This window comes from Pongo abelii, chromosome 1 (genome assembly GCF_028885655.2).
Source record: "Pongo abelii isolate AG06213 chromosome 1, NHGRI_mPonAbe1-v2.0_pri, whole genome shotgun sequence".
NCBI lineage: Eukaryota > Metazoa > Chordata > Mammalia > Primates > Hominidae > Pongo > Pongo abelii.
This window is the reverse complement of record NC_071985.2, coordinates 122,755,219-122,775,100: the sequence shown is the minus strand read 5'-3', so window position 1 is coordinate 122,775,100 and position 19,882 is coordinate 122,755,219.

Below are 19,882 nucleotides of genomic sequence, written 5' to 3'. Positions count from 1 at the left end.
AGAAAATCAAAGATGGAGAAGCCAGGGAGTGGGAAAAAATCCCATTACCTATAGAGGAGCAAAGGAAAAAATTACATTAGACTTCTCAGAAACCATGCAAGCAAGAGAGAGGAGAGTGAAATAAAGTGTTAAGAGAGAAAAAAAAAACACCAACCTAGAATTCTGTGAAATTATCCTTCAAAAGTGGAAGAGAAATAATTACTCAGACAAACAAAAACTGAGAGAATTTGTTGCCTGCCTTGAAAGAAATGCTAAGACAGTTTTTTTTCAGAGACAAGGAAAATTATATAGGTCAGAAACTCTGTTCTATATAAAGAAGAGTATCAGAGAAGAAATAAGTGAAGGTAAAATAAAACTTATTTTTCTCATACTTAATTGATCTAACATAATAGTTTGCTCAAAATAATTATAGCAACAAAGTATTATATTATGGATACTTGTGTGTGTGTCTATACATGCTTATATATGTTTATGTATTAAGTAAAATGAATGAATGATTAAAAGGATGAGAGGAAGGAATTAGGAATATTTTGTTATTATAAGGTACTTTCACCATCCCTGAAGTGTTATAGTGTTATTTGAAAGTAGACTTGGATTAATTGTAAACATATATTGCAAATTCTAGGACAACCACGAAAAAACATTTTTTAAAAAGTATATATTAATTAATATGCTAAGAAAGGAGAGAAAATGGAATAATACAAACTGCTAAATTAAAGCCACAAAAGGCAGAAAAAGAATAGAAGACAAAAATAGGAACAAAGAATAAGGATAATGAATAGAAAATAGTAATAACTATGATAGATATTAATCCAAATGTATCAATAATAATTTTAAACATCAATGGTCTAACATACCAATGAAAAGGCAGATTGTCAGAGTAGATTTAAAAAAACCCAACTATATGTTGTATACAAGAAACCCACTTTTAATATAAACATATAGATTAAAAGTAAATTAATGGAGAAAGGCATACTATGCTAGTTCTAATCAAAAGAGAGTGTGAGAAACTATATTAATTTTAGGCAGCAGACTTCAGAGCAAGGTAAGTTATCAAGGGTAAAGAGAGGCATTAGATAATGATAAAAGGGTTAATTCTCTAAGAAGACAGGACAATTCTTAATGTGTGTGCACCTAAAAACAGAGCATCGAAGTATGTGAGGCAAAAATAGATAGAATCGCAAGGATAAACAGAAGAAACCACTATTATAGTTGGAGACTTCAACACTCCTCCATCAGAAATGGACAAATCCAGCAGGCAGAAAATCAGTAAGGACATAATTGAACTCAATAGCACGATTAATCAAGTGGATATAATTAACATCTATAGACGACTTCATCCAACAACAGCAGAAAACACATTCTTCTGAAGCTCACACAGAACATCTACCAAGATGATCACATTCTGGGCCATAAAACACACCTTAACAAATTTAAATGAATAGAAATCACGCCATGTCTGCCCTCAGATGTCAGTGGAACTAAACTAGAAATTTATCACAGAAAGATAGCTGAAAAGCCCCCAAAATACTTGGGACATAAAACACTTCTACACAACACATGGATGGAAAAAAGAAATCTCAAGAGACATTTAAAAATATTTTGAAGTAAATGAAAATGAAAATACAACTTATCAAAATTTGTGGGATGCAGTGAAAGCAGCTCTTAGAGGGAAAGTTACAGCATTGAATGCATACATTAGAAAAGAACAAAGATTTAAAATTAATAATTGTTATGTACTGAATGTTTGTGTCCCCCTGAAATTCATATGTTAAAGCTCTAACCTTGAATGTGATGGTATTAGGAGGTGGGACCTTTGGAAAATAATTAGATTTAGATGAGGTCATGAAGGTGGAGCCCCCATGATGAGATCAGTGCCCTTATAAGAAGAGGAAGAAGCACCAGAGCTTCCTTTCTCCACCATGTTAAGACACAGCAAGAAGGCAGCCCTCTGCAAGACACGAAAAGGACCCTCACCAGAACCCAATTATCAGGGTGATCTCAAACTTCCCAGCCTCCAGAACTGTGAAAAATAAATGTCTGTTGTTCAAGCCACAGTCTCTGGTATTTTGTTATAGCATCCCAAGCTGACGAAAACAATAAATAATCTAAGCTTCTACCTAGGGAAACCAGAAAAAGAAGACCAAATTATAGACAAAGTAAGCAAAAGAAAAGAAATAATAAAAATTAGAGGCCGGGCGCAGTGGCTCATGCCTGTAATCCCAGCACTTTGGGAGGCCGAGGTGGGCGGATCATGAGGTCAGGAGATCGAGACCATCGTGGCTAACACGGTGAAATCCTGTCTCTACTAAAAATACAAAAAATTAGCCGGGCGTTGTGGGGGGCGCCTGTAGTCCCAGCTACTTGGGAGGCTGAGGCAGGAGAATGGCGTGAACCTGGGAGGCGGAGCTTGCAGTGAGCAGAGATGGCGCCACTGCACTCCAGCCTGGGGGACAGAGTGAGACTCTGTCTCAAAAAAATAAAAAATAAAAATAAATAAAAATAAAAAAATTAGAAACAAAATCAACAAAATTCAAAACAGAAAATCAATAGATAAAGTCAGTGAAACAAAAAAACTGGTTGTTTGAAAAGACCTATAAAATTGCTGAGCCTCTAGCCAGGCTAATTTAGAAAAAAAGAGAGAAGACACAAATTACTAATATTAGAAATGAAAGTGGGGGCATCACTACAAATCTCATGGACATTAAAAGGATAATAAATAGATAGATGAGTGACTGTATGCCCACAAATTTGATAACCTCCTGTATGAAATGAACCAATTACTTGATAGACACAATCTGCCAAAACTCTCTCTCTCTCGCACACACACACACACACAGACAATCTAAATAGGCCTATACCTATGAAAAAAATTGAGTCGATAATTAATGACCTTCCAAAGCAAAAAGTACCACACTCAGATGGATTCACTGGTGAATTCTACCAAACATTTAAGGAAGAAATTATGCCATTTATTTATAATCTCTCCAAAAAGATAGAAGCAGAGAGAATATTTTCTAACTCATTCTATGAAGCCAGAATTACTCTAATACCAAAATCAGACAAAGACATTATAGAAAAGAAAACTACAGACCAATATCTCTCATGAACACAGATGCAAAAATCCTCAACTCAACGGAATACTAGCAAATGAAATCCAATAATGTACAAAAAGAATTATACAGGCCAGGCATTGTAGCTCATGGGATTACATGGTAGTGTAATCCCAGTGCTTTGGGAGGCCAGTAGGAGGACTGCTTGAGCCCAGGAGTTTGAGACCAGCCTGGGCAACATAGTGAGACACTGTCTCTACAAAAATAAAAAATTAGCTGGGTGTGGTGTCACATGCCTGTAGTCCCAGCTACTTGCGAGTCTGAGGCAGAAGGATTGCTTGAGCCCAGGAGTTCAAGGGTGTAGTCAGCTATGATCAAGCCACTACACTTCAGCCTGAGTGACAGAGCAAGATCGTGTCTCTTAAAAAAAAAACAAAAAGTATACACCATGACCAAATAGGTTATATCCCAGGTATGCAAGGCTGATTCAACATTAAAAAATCAATTAATGCGATGCATCTCATCAACAGGCTAAAGAAAAAATCATACAATCATATCAATAGATACAGAAAAAGCATTTGACAAAATCCAATACCTATTCACGATGAAAACTGTCAGCAAACTAGCAATAGAGGGAAATCCTCAACTTGATAAAGAACATTTGCAAAAACCCTGCAGCTAACATCATACTTAAGGGTAAAAAACTGAAAGTCTTCCAATAAGATCAGAATAAGGCAAGAATGTCCCCGCTAACCATTCCTTTTCAAGATTGTACTGGAAGTCCTAGCTAATGAAATAAGACCAGAAAAGGAAAGAAAAGATATTCGGATTGGAAAGGAAGAAATAAAACTGCCTTTGTTTTCAGATGACATAATTGTCTATGTAGACAATCTGAAAGAATCAACAAAAATCTCCTGGAACAATAAGTAATTATAGCAAGGTTGCAGGATACAATGTTAACATATAAAAGGCAATCACTCTCCTATATACCAGCAATGAACAAATAGAATTTGAAATTAAAAACACAATACTATTTACATTTGCATCTCTAAAAATGAAATACTTAGATATAAATCTAACAAAATATGTACAGGATAATATGAGGAAAACTACAAAACCCCAATGAAAGAAATCAGAGAAGAACTAAATAAGTGGAGAGATATTCCAAGTTCGTAGATAGAAAGAGACAATATTGTCAAGATATGTTATTCCCAACTCAATCTGTAGATTCAACACAATCCCAATCAAAATTCCAATGAATTATTTTGTGAATATTGATAAACGGATTCTAAAGTTGATATAGAAAGGCAAAAGACCCAGCTTAGCCAATCCAATGTTGAAGGAGAAAAACAAAGTTGGAGGACCAACATTACCTGATATCAAGATTTACTATAAAGCTACAGTAGTCAAGACAATGTGCTACTGGTGAAGGAATAAACAAATCAATTAATGGAACAGAATAGAGTGTCCAGAAATAGGCTCCCACAAATATAGTCAACTGATTTTTGACAAAGGAGCAAAGGCAATTCAATAAAGACAGTCTTTTCAACAAACAGTGCCAGAACAACTGGATTTCCACATGTGAGTATGAATCTAGACACAGACTTTATACCTCTTACAAAAATTAACTCAAAATGATGGCTGGGCACGGTGGCTCATGCTTGTAATCACAGCATTTTGGGAGACTGAGGTGGGCGGATCATGAGGTCAGGAATTCAAGACCAGCCTGGCCAACATGGTGAAACCCTGTCTGTACTAAAAATACAAAACGTAGCCGGGCATGGTGGCGCACACCTGTAGTCCCAGCTACTTGGGAGGCGGAGGCAGGAAAATCTCTGGAACCTGGAAGGTGGAAGTTGTGGTGAGCCGAGATTGGACCACTGCACTCCAGCCTGGCGACAGAGCAAGACTCCGTCTCAAAAAAAAAAAAAAAAAAAAAAAAAAAAAAAAAAAAAAATTAACTTGAAGTGGATTACAGCCCTAAATGATGTAAAACTACACAAAACTATACAAACACAAAACTACAAAACTCCCAAAACTCCTAGATGATAATATAGGAGAAAACACAGATAACTTTGGGAATGGCAATGACTTTATAGATACAACATTGAAAGCATGGCCTGTAAAAGAAATATTAATAAGCTACATTTCATTAAAATTGAAAACTTCTGCTCTGTGAAAGAAACTCAAGAAAATGAGAAGACAGGAATGTAAAATGATACAGTCACTGTAGAAAACAGTATGGGAGTTCCTCAAAAAAATTGAAAATAGAATTACCATATGATCCAGCAATTACACTTCTGGATATATTCCCAAAAGAATTAAAAGTAGGGTCTTGAAGAGATATTTGTACACCCATGTTCATAGCAGCATTAGTCACAACAGCTAAAACATGGAAGCAACTATTGCTTTTGCTTTTGCTATTGCTTGCATATTTGGCCCTCCAAACCTCAGGCTGAAATTTAATCTCGTGTTGGAGGTGGGGCCTAATGAGAAGTGTTTGAGTCATGGCAGTAGATCTCTCATGAATGGCTTTGCTCTACTAGAGCAAAGATTGTTAAAAAGTCTGGCACCTTCACCCACACCCAAGCTTCTGTTCTCTCACCATGTGATCTCTGCACACGCAAGTTCCACTTCCCCTTCTGCCATGAATGGAAGCAGCTTGAGGCCCACACCAGATGCAGATGCCAATGGCATACTTCTTGCACAGCTTGCAGAACCACAAGCCGAGTGAACTGCTTTTCTTTATAAATTACCTAGCTCAGGTAGTCCTTTATAGTAGCACTAAATGGGCTAAAACACAACTCAAGTGTCCATCAACAGACGAATGGATAAGTAACATGTAGAATGGAATATTATTCAGTTTTTAAAAGGAGGGAAATTCTGACATATGCTACAACATAAATGAAACTTGAAGACATTATGCTAAGTGAAATAAGCCAATCTTAACGTGATAAATACTGTGTGATTATACTTATATGAGGTACTTAGAGTGGTCGAACTCACAGAGACAGAAAGTAGATTAGTGGTTGCAAAGGGCCGGGGAAAGGGGAAATAGGAGTTATTGTTTAATGGGCATAGAGTTTCAGTTTTTGCAAGAAGAAAAGAGTTATGGAGATGGATGGTGGTGATGGTAGCACAACATTATGAATGTATTTAATACAACTGAGCTGTGTACTTAAAATGAGTAAGATGATAAATTTTGTATGTATTTTACTGCAATAAAATTTCTTAAAAGAATGGGAAGATAAGCCACATACTGGGGAAAATATTTGCAAAAGACCTATTCAAAATATACAAAGAACTCTTAAAACTGAACAATAAGAAAACGAACAACCTGATTAAAAAATAGGCAAAAGACCTGTACAGTCACTTTACCAAAGAAGGTATACAGATGGCAAATAAGCATGTACAAAGATGCTCAACATTACATGTAACGAGGGAAAGTCGAACCAAGACAACAATGAGATACCACTATACATCTATTAGAATGGCCAAAATCCAGAAAATAGACAACACCAGGTGTGGCTGAGGATGTAGAGCAAGAGGAATGCTCATTCATTGCTGACAGGAATGTACATTTGTACAGACACTTTGGAAGACAGATTGGTGGTTGTTAAAAAGAACCTGGAACCTTTCCCAACACCCTTGCTCTGTTCTCTCATGTTGTGATCTCTGCACATGCCAGCTCCCCTTCCCCTCTTGCCATGAATGGAAGTAGCTTGAGGCCCCTACCAGAAGCAGATGCAAAGGTAAACATACTCTTACTATATAATTCTGCAATCTGGCTCCTTGATATTTACCCAAAGGAGTTGAAAAGTTACTTCCACACAAAAGCCTGCACATGGATGTTTATAGCACCTTTATTCACAGTTGCCAAAACGTGGATGCCAAGATGTCCTTCAGTAGGTGAATGGATAAATTGTGGTACATTCAGAAAATGGAATATGATTCAGCACTAAAAAGAAATGAGATATCAAGCCATGAAAAGATATGAAGGAAACTTAAATACATATTACTAAATAAAAGAAGCCAATCTGAAAAAGTCACCTACTGTCTGATTCCAACTACATAAGATACTGGAAAAGGCAAAACGATGGAGACAGTAAAAAGATCAGTGGTTGTCAGGAGTCAAGGGGCTGGGAGTAATGGAGCGGCAAAGCACAGATTTTAAGGGCAGTGAAAATATGCTGTACAATACTGTCATGGTGGATGTGTGTAATTATACATTTGTGAAAACCTGTAGAATGTTCACACCAAGAGTGAACCCTGATGCAGACTATGGACTTTGGGTGATAATGTTATGTGCTAATGTAGGTTCGTTGATTGGAACAAATATACCACCTTGGTGAGGGATGTTCATGGTGGGAGAGGCTGTGCACGTGTGAGAGCAGTGGATATATGAAAAATCCCCATACCTCCTGTTCAATTCTGTTATGAACCTAAAACTGCTCTAAAAAATCATCTAATTTTTAAAATTTTAACATAAAATTAAATTGGCATGGATGTGTGTAGACTTGAAAATTTTAACACATGTATGGGTTTGTGTAACCACCACCATAATCAGGACACACAACAGTTCCATCACCCCCAAAACTTCCTCATTCTGTCTTTTTGTAATTACACTTTTTCCCGGTGTCTAACCACTGCCAACCACTGATCTGTTCTCTATTACTGAAGAATGTCATATAAATGGAACCATGCAGTATGTAACCCTTTAAAGACTGGTCTTTTTCACTCAGCATGCCTCAGATTCATCAAACTTGTTTCATGTATCAACAGTTTACTCATTTTTAATCTATTGTGTGGATGAACTGCAGTTTGTTTATCCATTTACTTGTTTAAAATATTTGGATTATCCATTTTGGGCAGTCATGTATAGAGCTGCTATAAATATTCTTGTAAGAGTTTTTGTGTGGACACAAATTTTTATTTTTCTAGGGCAACTAGATAGTTGCCCTATATAGTACAATTGCTGGGTCACATGGTAATTTATGTTTCCTTTCATAAAAAAATTGTCAAGCTTTTCCAGAGTGGCTGTACCATTTTGCATTTCCACCAGCAGTGTATGAGAGTTCCAATGTAGGAGAGCCTTCTCATCAGCACTTTGTATTGTCAATATTTTTATTGTCACCATTCTAATGTGTGTCATGCATCTTATTAAGGGTTTAATTTGCATGCTCCTAATAACTAAGGATGTTGAACATCCTTATTTGCTTTATATATCATCTTTGGTAAAGTGTCTTTTACTCATTTTTTTATTGGGTTTTTTTTATTTCTTGTGTGAAGTTTTGAAAATTCTTTATATATTCTGTATTCAAGTCCTTTTAAAAATCTGATTTGCAATATTTTCTCACAGTCTGTAGCTTGTTTTTCATCCCCCTTTATTATGTATTTTACAGCAGTTTTTTTTTAATTTTGATGAAGTCCAATATACCCATATTTTTATTTTATGGATCATGCTTTTTTGTCATGTCTTAGGTCTTTATGCCTAATTCCTGGTCATTAACATTTTCTTTTGAAAGTTTTATAGTTTTATGTTTTAAATCTGTGATTCATTCTGAATTGATTTTTGTGTAGTGTGAGGTTTAGGTTGAGGTTTTTCTGCATACAGATATCCATCTGTTCCAAGACAATTTGTTGTAAAGATTATCCTTTCTCCGGTGAATTGTCTTTGCACCCTTGTAAAACATCAATTGGCCATATTTGTTTGTGTCTATTTCTAGATTTTTTTTTTTTTTTTTTTTTTTTTGAGATGGAGTCTCGCTCTGTCGCCCAGGCTGGAGTGCAGTGGCGCAATCTCGGCTCACTGCAAGCTCCGACTCCCAGGTTCACGCCATTCTCCTGCCTCAGCCTCCCAAGTAGCTGGGACTACAGGCGCCCGCCACCACGCCTAGCTAATTTTTTGTATTTTTAGTAGATACGGGGTTTCACCATGTTAGCCACGATGGTCTCGATCTCCTGACCTTGTGATCCACCCGCCTCGGCCTCCCAAAATGCTGGAATTACAGGCGTGAGCCACCGCGCCGGGCCTATTTCTAGAGTCTTTATTCTGTTTCATTAATCTTTGTATCTCTTCTGTTTCCAATACCACAGTGTTTCGATTACTGTAGCTTTGTGGTAAGTCTTAAAATCAGGTAGTGTGATTCATCTGCTTCTGTTATTCTTTTTCAAAATTTTTCTAGCTATTCTAGCTCCTTTTACTTTCTGTATAAACTTTGGAATCAGCTTGTCTATGCCTACCAAAAATCTGCCAGGGTTTTGATTAGAATTGAGTTAAATTTATTTATCAATTTGCAGAGAATTGAATGTATACTCGATTGAGCTTTCCAATCCGTGAACATGGTTTATCTCTCCACTTATTTAGATCTCCTTTGATTTCTTTCATCAATGTTTTCTAGTTTTCAGCATGTAAGTCCTGGACATGTTTTAGGATATTTACATCTAAATATTTCATTTTTTAATTATTGGAAATGGCATTGGTTTTTTTGAATTTGGTTTTCAATTTTTGTTTTTAGTATATAGAAATATGATTGATTTTTATATGTTGACCTTACATCCTGCAACCTTGTCAAATTCACTTATTAGTTATACGGTGTGTGTGTGTGTGTGTGTGTGTGTGTGTGTGTTTGTGTGTGAATTCTTCAGGCTTTTCTACATATACAATCATGTCATATGTGAATAGAGATGGTTTTATTTCTTCTTGTCCAAACTGTATGCCTCTTATTTATTTTTACCATAAATAGATGTCATTTTGTCAAATGCTTTTTATGCATCAATTGCAATGGATTTTTTCTTTAAATGGCAAATATAGGGATTACATTGATTGCTTTTTTTTTCATTTTCAAATATGGAACAAGGCTTGCATTCCCTAGCTAAACCCCACATGAGCATGGTGTAGAAATCCTTTAGTGTCTATGTTCATGAGAGATATTGGTCTGTAGTTTTCTGATTTTTTCTGGTCTTGGTACAATGATATCCTGTTCATGTACCAATGCTTTATTTTTAAAGGATGGAACTTAAGAAATGACAAGGATTCTGCAAACATCCCGTAAAAGACACTTCCTGGCAGCATTTGTTGGTCTGTGAATTGAATATGACTATGTTTTGCTCCTGAATTTCAAAAACAGATGATAGTCATGTTATTCTCGGTGATAACTGACTTTTATAATCTCGCTGTCTTATCATAATTGTTAAAATGGGTTTTTCCTGCTGACACATTTTCAGTGACTGATGCAACAAATGTTTACAGTTTCCTATAGCTGCACGGCCAACTTGATGGCTTTTTCTTCTTCTATTTCATAGCCACAGCCAAAGTGGAACAAAATCTACCAACTGGGTCAACTAAGACAAGACCTCTGTGCGTTTCACAACTATGTAGATTCCAGGGAGCTGAGGGTATTTCTGTTTCCTTTTCCTCCAGAAAAGTACATATAGGTCAGGTAACCCAGGCCTCTAGCCAAGCATGGCATTTGGCTGAGGAGACTGCCCACCTGAGGCCCATGGTTGTTCAGATAAAGGCCATCCCAGGTCATCGGCTAGGACATGTGAAAGCAGACAAAGGGGGAAATTTCCACCAGGCAGCCCCTCTCAAAGTAGTGGGAAGAATAGACAAGAAGTTAGTTACTCATTTCTCTTGTTCCATTTTTTTAAAAAACTATTTTTAAGTTTTTCCTAAGTATTAAATGTATGTAGTCCTAATGTGGAGGGATGTTTATGAAGTAGAGTGGGAAATAAACGATTAATAAGCATATTAAAATAGTTAAAACTCATGTGGTGCTTTTTATATGCCAGATACTGCTCTAAGAGCTTTACATGTATTAACTAATTTAATCCTGATAAATATCCTAATAAGGTGGGTATCATTGTTATCTTGATTTTATTAGGAAACTATCACAGGAGGGCTTGCCAAATAATGTGGCTAGTACCATATGTACAATTTTAAAATCCACATATGAAAATATGATGTGGAGGTGAGGTTCCCCCACTCTACACCTGGAGTGTGGGAGTCAGTAGAGAGAGAGAAAATTTTCCACTTTTGTTGCATGTACATCTGTTTGTTTAGATTTTTTACAATGAGTATGTTTTACTTTTATAGGTCAAAAAATTATTTTAGGCCGGGCATGGTGCTCATGCCTGTAATCCCAACAGTTTGGGAGGCTGAGGCAGGAGGATTGCTTGAGCCCAGGAGTTTGAGACCAGCCTGGGCAACATAGTGAGACCATATCTCTACTAAAAATAAAAAATTAGCTGTAGTCCCAGCTCCGTGGGAGGCTGAGGTGGGAGGGTCAATTGAGCCTGGGAGCTTGAGGCTGCAGTGAGCTATGACTGTGCCTCTGCACTCCAGCCTGGATGACAGAGCAAAACTGTCTCAGGAAAAAAAAAAATTAAATTAAAATTTAATTTGAATTATTCAGCAACATAAGGTAACACACACTCATTGCAGATTTTTTGAAAAAGGAAGACAAGCAAAAATGAGAAAATAAAAATGATCTGTAATCTCACCACATAGAGGAAATATGCATTTTGGTGTTTACCTTTCAGTTATTTTTTCTTTATATAAATATATAATTTCATGTTTACCAAAAAATTGGGTCACACCATGATGCTGTTTTCAAAACTGCTTTCTTTCAGCTACCAATATCATGAACAACTTTCCATGTCATTAAATATCCTTCTGCCAGGCTACACAGTATGGCCTTCTATGACTGTACGGTATTTTTAGTCACTTACTGCTGAACTTTTCTTTTGCTGTTGTAAGTGTAACATAGCGATTAATTGAACATTTAGTGTGGCATAATAACGTGATTGAGAAATCAGCCATATCTGGTTTTCTTGGCTGTGGACTCTTCAGAAAAGAATGTGAAGCATTTTCTCCACATCCTGCCAAGGGGGCAGCCAGGGCTTCAAGTCCAGGATGTCAAAGAGGTTGGAAGGTGGTTTTTCCATTGAAAAGCAGAGTAGCCTTAACTGTGGGCAGTGACTTCCAGCACCAGGAAAGAGGTTGGGAGATCACGGGTGTCCACAAGTGGCAGCAGTTGAGATCCAGCTGGAACTCTTCCCTCCACCCTGGGGATGGCACAACCTGAGGTAGAGCTGGGGGTGAGGAGGCTGGAAGAAAGCCCATTAAGTAGCTTGCTGCTGGGAGAGACCACTGTGAGTGGGCAGCTCCCCAGCCTGCCTGGAGAAGCAGTACCCACAGACAGGGAGGACCTGCATACAGCCTGAGGGGCAGCCATTAGCAGTGGCGAGCTCCACTGAATCCCAACCAGCTGCTCCAGTCCTGCGAGAACAAACTCTTTGTTTATTTGGGGGTTTTAGTTTTGTTCTATTTTTTGTAAAATCCAATGAGCCAAGAGAGGAAGCCCTAAAAATGATATTAGACTTCTCACCCACTGTGGATGGGATTTGGGACCAGATTTAAATAAATGTGGGAAAATAAAAAATACTGGTATGTCTTTCCCATCAAGTGTCATGAAGCTATTCCTTCCTCATTAATACACAAATATGCAACACCATGAGGAGCATTCATGTGTTCATCAACGATCACTGGTTGTTCATTTCATACATCTCCTTGGACCCCTAAGGGATGGCAGGGTCTGTTGGGTCAGCCAACTCCAAGGACGAAGCCCCCTGGATTAAGGGACCTGAACTGAGCCAAAACAGATGGGGGTGGGAGAACCTGGGTCCAGTCCTTGCTCTGTCACAAATGTGCTTTATAGCTCTGAGCAAGTTTCTCACCTTTCTGTTCCTAAATAGAGGATTAACAAAGAGGCTGCTCTGTAAAGCTCTGGGAATCTGTGGGTCATTGGTACTTGGGAGCCCTCAGCCTGTAGGGAATCTAGACAGACTCACACATCCACGGAAACTGCAAGCAGCTCCACATTCTCCCATGTGCTCCAGTCAAACCAGATTGCTGGCCATGTTCCAGAGCACACGCTACATTTCACACCTCCATATTCTTGCTGTTGCTGTTCCCTCCATCTAAAGTCAGTGTTCCTCATGTCCGCCTCTTGAAATCCTAGTCATCCTTTAAGATTCAACAAAACCAACTCTCCTTCACAAGCCTGCCCCATTCCCTCCATGGGGAGCGTCTTTCTTTCTTCTTCCACGGGCATCTTCCGCCTCTGACTGCAGTCATCTGGACACATTTTGCAAGCTCCCTGAAGGCAGGGGCTGGGCCTCATTCATCTCTGCATCCCCCACAGGACCCAGCTCAGGATCCTGCAAGCTATGGAGCAGCCAAATGTTTGTGGAACTAAAATTGGGACCTGGGCCTAGGCTTGGATGAAGTTTCAGGCTATTTCAGGCCCTGGAATGGGTGGGGCGATGAAGGGAATGTTGGGGTTGGGAGATAAAAGACCTGAGCGGGAATGTGGCCTGGGCTTCACTGACTGGAACAGCCTCTCCATCCCCACCCCTTGATGTCTCCTCATCTAGCCCTGACAGAAACAGGGAAACACTGTGTACTTGCGACTCTCTTCCATCAGTCTCTTGAGCCCTTCCAGTCCCTCACGTCACCCACTCCTTCCCTGAGCCCCTATAAAGAGGTCAAAGGGCCAAGCTGGTGGGCAGGAAATGGCTGAAGGGCCTTTGTGGAGAGGCCAAGGTCCAAGCTCCCGGTCTCTGGCATGAGATCCATTCTTGCTGTTGGTCTAAAACATTGTGTTGACCCTCCGTCAGGACTCTGTGGAAGTGTGGAAGTGGCATGAGCTCATGTTGGAGGCTGAAGAGCTCTGTCCTCACTGCTGCAGAATGGGACAAATGCTGAGGGTGTGGAGGACGAGGCTTAACTCTTTCCCCGGGGAAGAGGCCAGGCTTGCGTTGTGCACGTGGAGCCTTCAACCCTTAAAAGGCTGTCCAGGCAGAGCTCCTGGAATTGTGGAGCAGAAGGGAGGTTTTCAAGACCAGGGTTGAGAGGCATGAGGAGCAGCCTTGGGAATCCAGGTCGGTTGCAGGGAGGGCTTGAGAGGGTGAAATGGTTAATGGTTTGTTGAAAAACAGGGAGAGTCCCTCCTCCAGGGGCCCAGCTGGCTGCAAAGCCAGGAGCAGAGACTCCAAGGGTGATGCAATGGGGCCCGCCCTGCACACCAGAGAGGGTGAGGAAGGCAGGCTCCCACCCTGCAGCAGCCTCCACACCACCAGCAGCCGACCACTCTCCTCTGGCTCCAGCAAACCAGCCACAGGCCGGGCCCTTCAGGGCAAAAGGGCAAGACCCTGAGCACCTGAGCTTTGGGAGATGGCAGCTTCTGTCTGTTCCACTCCATCAGCCCCAGAGCCTTTCCAGTCAAGACAAATCCTCTACTAGCCCCCAGCAGGCATCCTGAAGGAGTACCCACCAGGATATCGAACCATCCTGGCCACCTGTGTCTCTGCAATTCCAGGACTATTTCCAGTCCTAGAGGCAGGTTGCAGGTTGCGGGTAGAGAGGCAGGCCTGGGAGAGGCAAAGACAGGCAGTGTCCTCCCTTATCCCAGAAGCTGACACTTATATCTAGCCAGCCCACTCACCATTGCCCTGGGGGAGCACATCTGCCAGGGAAGCAGTATCCCAGAAGCTTCTAAAAGACTTGGGGCTACTTCAAGGGTGGGTCAGCATCTCTGAACTCGGGAGAGAGACTGCTCTTCCTTTCCTAGCATGGGGCTAGACACAGCCTCAGAAGCAGGGAGAGGAAGCATGCCACACACTCTGGAAGACTGCTCAGGGTGGGGCACATGGAGACAGCAAGGAGGGGGTGTGCCCTCTCAGATAGTACTGGGAACCTTGATTTTCTGACAAAGCTCTGCTATGGACTCTAAGCCCCATGAGGACAGGAACTGTGTCTGTCTTGTTTACTGTGGGATCCCTGCCACTCAGCACAGCTCCCGAGACAAAGCCGACGCTCAGTAAATAACTGACTGGGCAGAGGCCAAAGTCCGAGGCCACTTTCACAATTTCTACTTTTTTGGTAAACTCCTCACCATCCGCACCTCCATCCTGCCCCATCCCATACACACACTTAAGAGCAGAAAAAAACATACAGAGTAGCACGAAGAGTCATCAGAACAGATTTCTTGAACATTGTTTACAATTGGTGAATGCCTTCTCGGTATGAACTTCAATGTGTGGCAGCTTTGGGAACTGAAGTAAGATACATCAGGATCTCTGGTCCAACCTAGAAAAAAAGCATGTGAGGAAGTTCCAAGGGGCTGCTGGTCACACAGCCAGACCCCGGGGCCAGGTTGGGCCAGGAAAGCAGCAATTGCTCATGGCTGGGGCAGTGTCAGCCCTCCCTTTTGAGGAAACACATCCACATGTCAACAAGTACTCAAAACCAGCAATGACAACTCTTTCCTGCAGCAGACGGGTTTCTGCTTATTCCTGTCGTTCTGGGAAGCGGAGCAAAGAGAGAATTCCAAATTCTCAACAATAGCTCCTTTGCCCTCCATGGTTAGCCTGGACTCACATCTTAGTACCTTACATTTGCACAATATTTGCAACTTGTTCAAAGCTCTTGCATATTTATGATCTTACTGGATTAGGTCATCACAAGCCCCAGATGGAGAGCTACCAACCTGTCTTGCATGAGGAAGAGGAGGTCAAAAAAGGTCCAGGATGCCAGTGGCCAAGTTAGTAGCAGAGTGAAGATTTGAGCCCACATCTCTGCCCAGTTTTCCTGCTTCCTCACACCATGCAGCCTCGCCATGAGTCAGCTATCACGAGTTCCAGACACAGGACCTCAGATCCTCTAGGGCCAAAAGGTGCCTCCTTATCCTGGTCCTTGTTTACAGTCAGTACAACTGGCCCCACTACTTACATTTTTGCTCCCTTTCTCTGGCAGGACCTGGTGCCGTGACCCATCTTCGCCTGTTTTGCTTGAAAGCCATCCCCACACCCACTCCGAAACCACCTCCCTCCATTCCATTATATTGCACTAGTTGGAAACAATTCAAATACCCAACAATAGGAAAACAGTTAAGCAAACTCATAAAGCAATATGACAGAAAGCTTGGGAAACATGGACAATAATAACAAGTATGTCAATGTTCTCCGTTTGGGTCATGTGTTTTTGAAATGTTGTAATTTGATCAAAGCAGAATACAAAAGGACATGAACCTACCAATCACAGGTATGTAAAAATGAGTTTCTGCAAATTGCTAAGAACTAGGAGTGAACTTAACAAGATGAAAAGAAATTTTTAAAAAATCTTCATGGGTTTTTCTTTCCTATAATGTTCAAAATGATAATAAAGAGTAAGTGATCCTAATAAATATGATAATAATAAGCAGAGGGGGAGACAGAGAAGGAGGAATGTTTTCCCACTGGAACTGGAGAAGGGGAAGGAGAAGAGGCTGAGGGTAGGGAGGGAGGGAGCTCGGTGGGAAGTAGGAGCCAGGAAGCCTGAGGACCAGCACCCACAGCCACAGAGGCGCAACCGGGAGCCCAGCCTCTGGGGGTCCCTCAGGGCCAGCTAGGTAGGTAAGCAATCTGAAGTGGTGCTCCAGGGCACCTTTCACAATAATTACAATGTCAGTGGTGCCTCCTAGAGCTGTGCAAGGTAGCAGTTCTGGGACAGAAAGAAGGCTGGAGCTGGAGGGTTTGCCCATGCTGGAGAGCTAGAGGCAGAGCCACTGCCCTCTTCACCTTCTTCCGGACTTCCATTGTCACCCAAGATCTCTGCACTTTCATTCCAGAGGGCTAACATGATGCCTGGCCGACAGGAGGTGAAAGGCCTTCAGGAGGAGCACAGCCTCCCCCTGGTGGGGAGCCTGACTGGCAGGGAGCAGGCAGTTCCAAAAGGTGCCAACCTGGGCTCCCCTGAGACTCAGGGACAGTGCCCTCCACAGACATATCAAACTCAACATGTCCCAAGCTGACTCCTCTCGGCAGCCCCCCTCCACCTCTCTAGCCACACTTGCTTCTCCTCCTGTGCTCCCCAGCATGGCAGACATCACCATCACCCACCCAGGGCTTAACAGGCCCTGCAGGATCTGGCCCTAGCTTCAGCGCTCACTTCACCCTGCTTTGCACCCTGTGCCCCACCCACATGGAGATATTTACAGTTCCCGTAATATGCCAAGCTGTTTCCATCACCATGCCTATTCTCAGGCTGTTTCTTCAGCCTGGAGAATCTTCCCTCCCTTGCCCAGCTGCTTATCTGTCAAGACTCAGCTCTGGCAGCGTCTCCCTCTGTGTCATCCCTTTGCCCTCCACTGCACCCCACCCCCATCACCTGTCCCCACGTAGAGATCAGCACCTCAGCTTATTTGTCTCTGTAGTCCCGACTGACATCTAGCCCTGCTGCTGGCACTTCTTCGGCACTCAATATATATTTTATAAATAAAAGAACAAATGACTGAATGTGGAACATCAATTTTGGGGTGGACAAACAGTGAATCTGATTAACAAGACCAAGCCCATGTGTGGTAGCCCAATGCCACTACATTTCTGGTGACAGCATCTCCCAATTCACCACTGCCCTTAGCCCACTCCTTTCTAGCAAGGGTCTTCGCTCCAGGCCCTTGGAGACTTCCCACCACCACACACAGCAGGTGCCTCTGTCTTTGGGTCCACGTTCTTCTCCAATTGCCCTGTAGAGGGGTCTCTCACCTGTGTGTGGATGCGCTGTTCAGGGCAGTGAGCTTGCCAGTAGAGGTGCTGAGTCAGGTGGGTGGGTAGGATGAAGACAAGTCATCTCTTGGCATTCATGAGAAGCAATCGCCTTGGCTGTGCCATGTGAGGCTATCTTAGGATTGGTTTTGGGGGTGGGGGACAGGATGCAATGATTCTCAGGGATGTTATGTTGTCACACTCCCTGGCTGGGTGAGCTCTTTGCTCTCCAGCACACACGTGATGGAAGGGATGGCAACCACTCATGCCCCCTGCAGTAGCTGGTTTCCAAGAATGTCCCGGGCCCCTGGCCTCACTTGAACCACATAGGCCTAATGCTTTCCACCAGGGTAGGGGGTGCTGCCCTTCCCCTTTCCAGTCTGAGTCCCCCAACTCTCCTACATCAGCTCATCAACCTCCCCTCAGGCCAGCCACTCAGGTGAGTGGAGTCTGACCTGCTGATCTCCTTCTTAGCCCAGACTGCTAAGGTATGCATGCTCTAGGCCTGGCCCTGTCTGTCATCCTCTGTGGCAGCCGCAATAGCAGACAACACTGTGAGCCTGGTGCTAGCGCAGACCTGGTCCAGGAGGAGTAAAGACTGAACTTCAATCTCCAGGAAGCTCACAGTCTGCATGCTTAAATGCACAGCAGAACTGGGGGACTAAGAGACAACATGTTTAGACAAAGTGAGTTCTAAAAATCAAATCCAAAAGACAGATACACTGATGCTTCTCTTAAAAAAAAAAAAAAAAAAGATCATCTTAAGTCGCATGTTTTTCTATTATAGGGACTTGAGATTTCATCCCTGGTTCCAATGGGCTCTGCCTCGAGTCTTTGGGCAGGCATCTCTGATCCCTGGGCTCTGCCAACAGTTTGGGCAAACCCACAAGGATGAAAGCTACTGTGAGCCTTATGTTCAGAGAGTCCTTAGTGTACCAGGTGTGGTTCCTGACCCCTAGCTGAAAGATGCCAGTCTGGCACCCTCATGGATGAACCTGGTATTCTGGTCTCCATCTCTGTTCCCGTTCTGCTACAGTGATGCCCCTGACAGGGAAGTCTGAGTGCTCAAAAAAGTGAGCAGATGAAAGAATACAAACAGTTCAAGACCAAGGTCTGCAGATCTGCAAAGGGTGCATTCTTCCAGGCACTTCTACAGCCCTTTTGAAACAGACAGTCTCATGAGGCTAGGTGGCTGGAACACAGGATTCCCTGACTAAGACTTTTAGGGCCCTAGAGGTGAATATTTCACACTCTCCCCAGCCCTGAACACAAATCAGTGGGGAAAATGTCATTTCAAACCAAAACTTCCTTCTTGAAAGGGTAGGCCCTGTTAAAAAACCTGGGAGGTTTCTGGATGTTAAAAGGTGGTCCTGGCCAGGCGCGGTGGCTCATGCCTGTAATCCCAGCACTTTGGGAGGCTGAGGCAGGTGGATCACTTGAGGTCAGGATCTGAGACCAGCCTGGCCAAGATGGTGAAACCCCGTCTCTACCAAAAATACAAAAATTAGTCGGGCACAGCGGTGCATGCCTGTAGTCCCAGCTACTCACTCAGGAGGCTGAGGCAGGAGAATCACTTGAACCTGGCAGGCGGAGGTTACAGTGAGCTGAGAGCACTCCAGCTTGGGCAACAGAGCGAGACTTCGTCTCAAAAAAAAAAAAAAAGGTGGTCCTGGGGAGGAATTTAGGGAAAGGGCACTGGGAAGACCGGAATTGCTCAGCACAGCAGAGGAGAATCTGGCTTCCCAGAGTCTATCAAGGAAGGAAGGATGAGGTGCAGAGATGGGAAGGATGAGGTGCAGAGATGGGAAGGGAGGAACAGGAGGAAGCTAGATTAGATGGCGATGGGCTAGGGAGCGTGGTGGGATCTTGTGGCCATTGAGAAATCCCCGGGTGGTAAGACAGCCAAAATAACTTTTCAGAACATTTCAGAAATGTGTTCTTAAATTGTTTGCTGTGTGATGTAATCTCTCCCCTGTGACCCACAAACCTTTATTAAAAGTTTTACTACATGTTACAGCCTTATTTTGTAGTTGTTTAGCATGGGGTGGGGGTTGAAAGGAGAAGTGGCTGAATTGACCCCAGGAGCTACAGAAACAGTCACAAGACCAGAATAGTGAATAAAATGCCAGACAAGGCAAAAAAACTAGAGCCAGAGGTGACCATGAAAATCCAAGTCCTCCCAGTAATGGACTTTCCACAGGACATGGTAATTGGAGCCAATGTCATTTGAATCTCAAAGG